Source organism: Fukomys damarensis, unplaced genomic scaffold (assembly GCF_012274545.1).
Source record: "Fukomys damarensis isolate Sample0158 unplaced genomic scaffold, DMR_v1.0_HiC HiC_scaffold_10, whole genome shotgun sequence".
In the NCBI taxonomy this organism is placed as follows: Eukaryota; Metazoa; Chordata; class Mammalia; order Rodentia; family Bathyergidae; genus Fukomys; species Fukomys damarensis.
Genome location: NW_022900922.1, coordinates 34,022,133 through 34,028,421, shown reverse-complemented (window position 1 = coordinate 34,028,421; position 6,289 = coordinate 34,022,133). Strand labels below are relative to the sequence as shown.

Below are 6,289 nucleotides of genomic sequence, written 5' to 3'. Positions count from 1 at the left end.
GCGAGAGGTATCATCTTTGTCCCTTGCTCCTGGAGGTGGCCTCTAAACTTTACAATTTCCTTAAAACAAAGTGATGGGAGTGAGTACACCTGACCCTCTAGGCTCCTGTGGTCACTTCCAGGGGTCTCAGGCCAAGGAGGGGGGTGTTGGAGGTAAAGTTCATCCACCTGTCCATTCACTCAGTGCATCACAAATACATAATGAGGTCCCAGAACCAAAAAGCTGCTTTCCTAGTTGGCAATATTGTCTGTGTATTTGGCGGGTGGTACTGGAGGTGGAATCCAGGGCTTTTGGCTAGACCCCATTTGAAAAATATTTTCATACTGGTTCTTGGTAAGTCACCAAGTTACCCAGGCTGTGTTTGAACTTGTGATCCTCCTGCCTCAGCCTCCAGAGTACTGGGATTACAAGCGTGTCCCGCTGCACCTGGCAGGCTGTGTGCATTGTCACATGTGGATGCTCAGAGGGCAGCGTCCCCTAAGGACATCAGAAGCTTCATGTATGGAACCCTCCTAGAGCCAGCTCAGTGCGAGTCTTCCCCTGCCTGGCTCTAATCCTTTCCTTGTAATAAACCGTAGTTGTGGGTATATGAGTGGACAGAGCATTCTATAAATCCTTCCAGCTTGTGGTCAAAGCTGGAGGTGGCTTTCGAGACCCCTGGACTTGTAGGTAGCATCAGAAACAAGGGTAACCTTGGGCCTGCTCCTTCAGACCTTGCAATGTGACGAGCGCCCGGTGCCTCCTTGAAATGACAGCCAAATGGTTCTTTATTTCGGTCGCTCCACTGTCATCCTGAGAAATAGCTGCTGTCGTCGTGGTTCATTGCAGATACTGAGGAATGTCTTGGAGGAAGCAGCAGAGTTCATCTCACCAGTTACATCTAGGAGTTCACACCACATTGTAATGTAAATTGCAGGTATGCCAGGTACCTGGACGTGTGCACGCAAGTGTGCAGCCTGCCTTCCTTTCTTAAGAAAGGTCATTTCCCACCACATGGCAAGGTCGTCTTGCTTCTCATCGGGTGCTTGCTCTGGGCTTGAGATTAAACAAATCCTTGACATTAGCAAAGGGCCTGACAAGCATTTAGTATTAATGAACTCCTGGAAGTCTCTGGGGAGAAGGTCAGGGCTCTTGGGAACTGACAAATGGATTGTGTTAGCAAGCTGGTACCAATGCCATCCTGGGCCTTCGTACTGGGCCAAGGTTTGGATGCAAATGTGGACATGGGCACAATACCTCATGAGTGTTTGCCTCGTTCCTTTCATATTCAGTGCCAGTTTCACTCTAGGCTTTCCCAGTTCTAGGCTTTTCCCAACTTGGTAAGTGAATTTGTGCAGACTTTTCCCTCCTGTGAGGCCCGCTAGTATCTCTCGCTGATTTAGTAAGGAACCTGCTTCAACTGGAAATACATTCTTGTTAGCTTTTTAATATTTACCTTATTGTTATTTTATGTTTTACATGTACATCGTTACTCTGCTCACTGGAGGGCTGAGTTTAATTTCTCTTCTCTGCTCCTTCCCTTTTCATCCCATATTCCGCTAACGAGATGTAGGCTGGAAGTGTAGACAGGGAAGCAGGAAGCATCTTTCTGTAGATCACAAGGCATCTAAATTTGAAATGCCCGTTGGGCATGAAAAGAATTGGTATTCTTCAATGCTATCCTTACCCCGTGTTGTGCTCTTGCCTTTATTAATATGCTTAGAATTGGCTATAGAGTTCAAACCCTAATCCCTGTTGCCTTGCAGTAGCTCTTTTTACAGGGGACTCCGTCTCATCCATTAGGTTGGGCAGGGCTCTCCTTTTTTGCCACTTTCTTCTTGGCTCTGACTAATGGCTCACATGGTACGTATTATCATGTTTCACTAACATCTAGTTCTCTTCTAATTTCATATAACAGTTCTCCATTGCCTTGAATTTAGGTGTGGTTAGGTGAGGAATTTTGAACAGCATGAGAGAAGTCATGTGTGACCTTTCTAGGATAGGAACTTGACTCATTGGCCCTCCTTACCCCATAACAGGGGCCCTGAAGCCTCATATAAAAATGGCACTGCCACAAGATGGAACAGAGTAGCCTTATAAAACTTCTCACTCCCTCCAGATTAGGCATGTTGCATGAGGGAGAAATATCCTTCCAGTGTGTACAGACTCTGAGATTTGTTAGTGTTCGCTACTATATCATTACCTAGCTTGTGACTTGTCAAACTACAGCCCATGTGCTAGATCTGGCCATCCACTTGCTTTTGTAAATAAAGTTTTATTGGAATACAGCCATGCCCAGTCACTCACATGTTGTCTACAATGGCTTCCACACACTGCAGTGACAGCAATGAATAGTTATGACAGATGCCAGATCTCCTGAAAAGCAGAAAATTGTAGTATTTGGCCCTGTGGGCAGAAGATTTGCTGGTGTCTGCCTATCCTGATACACTCAATGCAAACTTTCTGAATTATTAAACTGACACTAAAGGAGGTGGAAGGCCAAAGCTGATTCTAAAATAATATCAGGTTATTTTGCTGATAATCAGTGCAGCTTAAATGGCAAGCATGAGTGCCGGTTATTTGTCAGACTCAGGTAAGGAAGCATTTTGTCTGTGGGCCCCAAGAGCTCAGGGATGAGAAGACACTGCTGTCCTTTGTCAGCTTGGGAAGTAAGGACCCAAGGTGGGAAAGAGTCTGTGATAAGAGATTCTGTGCATGCACAGAGGGATTTCTTGCCACTGTCTCTGTTAAAATTCACTCATCAAGCACATTCTGGGCTACTGTCATTAAACACATCCCATCTGAATAGATGCACAGGGAAATAATTAGGCAGTGACAATGCAGCAGGGCAGTAGTTAGGGTCATAGTGGTGCAGGGTGCCAGATTCTCTGAGATGAAAGCCAGGGACAGGCTAAGAATTCACTGATTGACCTCCTGGAGGACTGGGAAGTTTCTTCCCTAGGGAGAAAGCCCTTAACAGTCACTCCTGGCCTTAGATTTGCACAGCAGGTCCCAGCCCCTTGCTTCAGACAGTGTCTCTGCTTCCTCTTCTCACACCCAAAAGAACTGTGCCTGGGCTCTTTCCATCTGATCCTCCCCTGACAGGCAGCCTGGAAGGAAGTGTCCCAATGGTCACAGCAGCCCAACCAGAACTCCCGAATCTCTTTTGGGCTCTGGCATCAAGAGGAAGGGACTGGTGGCACTGGAGGTGATAGTACAGGAGTGGATACACACTCGTGGAAGTGGTGGTGAAGGAGGACACTGTAGTCTGCACATTTGCATTGTCTGCCTTCCCCACATTAGTGCTTCCAACAAATTGATTGGGTACCCAGTTTGAGCCATCATCTGATTTCAAGTTTGGTTACCTAGGAAACAGAGGGCACACTGCTGGGACAGGCAGCCCGTGTTCTGTGCTGACCAAAGCTATTAAAGCCCATCAAGCTGGCCTTCGAGAAGCACTGAACATGGACAGTTTCAACTTCCAGCCAGGTGCTTATTTATTTATTTCAGTGCCTCAGCAGCAAAATGAGTTATTGAACCACTTAGACTATTGATTGGGTGGCTTTTCCCCCGCATTTCTTGGATGCCTGAAACCCCTGCAGAGCTGGTGGCTGCCCAGAGGCCCTTTGTTGATGGTGTGTCCACAGCAGGAAAGCCAGGCAGCATTAATCCTCCATCATGCAGGTCCTGGGGCCTGGGCTGTGGTCAAGCATGGCGCCCTATGCTGGTTCTTACTAAGTCTTTAAACAAGTAAGGGAAGATATAGAGCCGGGGATTTGGCTAAGTGGTTCTGCCTCCTGCCTCACAAGTGCAAGGGTGTGAGTTCAATCCCCAGTACCAAAAGAAAGAAAGGAAGAAAGACAGACAGACAGACAGACGTGGGCCTTCTCACAGAAAAAGACACGCCTGCACAGAACTCTGTGCACAATTTAATGGAGGAGTGAGATGCCCGAACTACATACATTTGCTTTAAATTAATCGTGCTTGGAATAAATGCCCTCATTTTGAAAAATGTGATTGAACTTCAGATACACCCAAGACTTCCACTGACCCAAAGGACCAAAGGGAAATGATTTTGCATTTGTGCCTCCTGGAGGCCTTCGCAGACCTGGTGCCATCAAAAGTCAGCTTGAAAAGTGGTGTCCCCCATTTCCATCTGGCAGTAGCCAACAGGGGAACCGCGAGGGGGGCCTACAAGTACATCCAGGGGTTAGGGAGGAAGAAGCAGTCCAGTGTGATATGCTTCCTTCTGAGGGTCCACTCCACAGGGCTGCCCAGCCCACCTCGCCAGATAAAGTGTACAGACTGGGTGGGACATAAGGCCGAACAAGGTCATGTCCTACACAGGACTGCTGTGTGCTGAGGTGGCCACAAACTCCCAGATCCTACGGGTGTGACTCATGGCGGGCCTATCCGTCCTGGTATTAACCAGCCGAGGTTTGCAAGAAGCTCAGTCTGTGTCTGGGGAAAGAGCTGGGTGCCACCGTGGGTGCTCTGAGAGTTCTGAGTTCCTACTGGATTGGCAAAGATTCCACATACAAATCCTGGGAGGTCGCCCTCTTTGACCCATTCCACAAAGCCATTAGAAGAAATCCTGACACCAGCAGGCCCCCACACCAGTCTCTAAGCACAGGGAGATGCATGGGCTGACACCTGCGGACTGCAAGAGCCATGGCCTTGGAAAGGCCACAGCTTCTACCACACTGTTGGTGGTTCTCACCCTGCAGCTTGGAGGAGGTGCAGTGCTCTCCGGATCCACTTAATGCAGCTGATATAAGTGATGTTTGTACAAATTATAATGTAGTAAACAATGTAGGACAAAAAATACAGAGATGGGATCATGGTCAGCCTGCTGTCCAATTTTGTATAGCTTGCGAACTAAGAATGGTTTTTACCTTTTTATGTGTAAATGTAAACAACATGATTAGCCTCTTGTGGGAAATGGTTGCTCAAAAAGTGAGGACATTGCTTTTTGGCCCTCAAAAAGCCTAAAATATTTCCTCTCTGGCCTTGTACACCTACCACTGTGCTGTGGAACCTGCCCTCCTCTCTCCTTCCCTCCCTCCATCTCCTCCTCCTTCCCTCCCCACCAGGAACTCAGACTCCTTCAATCTGGATCAGTTCTGGAAACTGAGCAAAGTATTGTTGGTCAGGGTACTGTTCAGCCTTTGGCTCTTTCATATCGGATTTCCTTGCACAGATGGGATGATACCCTTCCTGGCTGCCCATCTTTTTGCTGCTAAGGCACCATACTTTCTGAATTCCTCCCCAGATTCCTTCTGGGTCAAGCTCTCCCTCTGACCTTGCCACTCTTGTAATAATTGACTTGGCTGGGCTTCTGAGGGTGCTGGGAAATGGGGTTGGTTCCTGTGGGTCTTCTTGTCCTCTCTTGAGCTGAGTTCTGTGTTAGCATCTGCAAAGCCACCCCTGAGGTCATCAGTGACACTGGTGCCCCTCTGACCACCTCATTTCTTAATGCTTAGAAAACAGCGTATGCCCTGGATCTCCTTGGAGACTGCATTCTTCTGCAGGGATTCCCTGCTGTCTAGAATATATTTATTTGAGGGTGCACATTCATCTGAGCCTTACATCCTTCCTGCCACCAGAAGCCACTGAGACTCTGGCTTCCTTACCCGACTTAGAATAGCTATCATTTCCACATTTTATTTGGAGCCATCCTGGCAGTGTGTTCACACTACCTTCTGGGGCTCTCACCAGCTGTTCCATCCTGGACTCAGGGGATAAGATCTCCTTCACTTAACCTCACATTCTGTCCCCCAGCCTAGCCCCAAAACCCATCCCCTGCATGCTTTTCCCATCTTGGGGCTTTAGTTGGCTGAATCCTGTGACATTTTGGGATACAGTTGCTTTCCTCCTTCTCAGGCCCAGCGTATCCCTAGATGTGTTATGTTATGAGTTAAACTCAAGAAATATTATGGAACTTATGGCCAGAAGGGGAGGTGGATTGAATCCCTGGTGTGATGCTTTGTCTGGGGGAGGCCTCTGCACCCTCTTCAAGCAAGGGAGCTGATGGACTGTCCACTTCCCTGGCTCAGAGAGGCTGGCAGCATCCACCCAGGGTTACCATTGCATATGTCAGAGTCCTGTACTTCCCAAGCTGGACCTTGGTCTTGCTGCAGGAGGCCTGCTGGGTTAAAAGTATAACCAATTCTAAAGATTAGCTGGTCCTGAGATTAAGTTCTTTGTCTGACTTTAAACGTTCTCTGCCCTCCTGTTACAGGAGATGCAAATTCCCTCATAGACTTCTAAGAAGGACTTCTGGCTTTCTGACCTAGAAATTTCGGGTTTT

General features: G+C 47.8%; 1 pseudogene; it reads left to right on the top strand.

The window, feature by feature from the left end:
* Positions 1–2,544: 2,544 nt before the first annotated feature.
* On the top strand, positions 2,545–4,756 carry LOC104861579 (annotated as a pseudogene).
* The last annotated feature ends 1,533 nt before the right edge of the window (positions 4,757–6,289 follow it).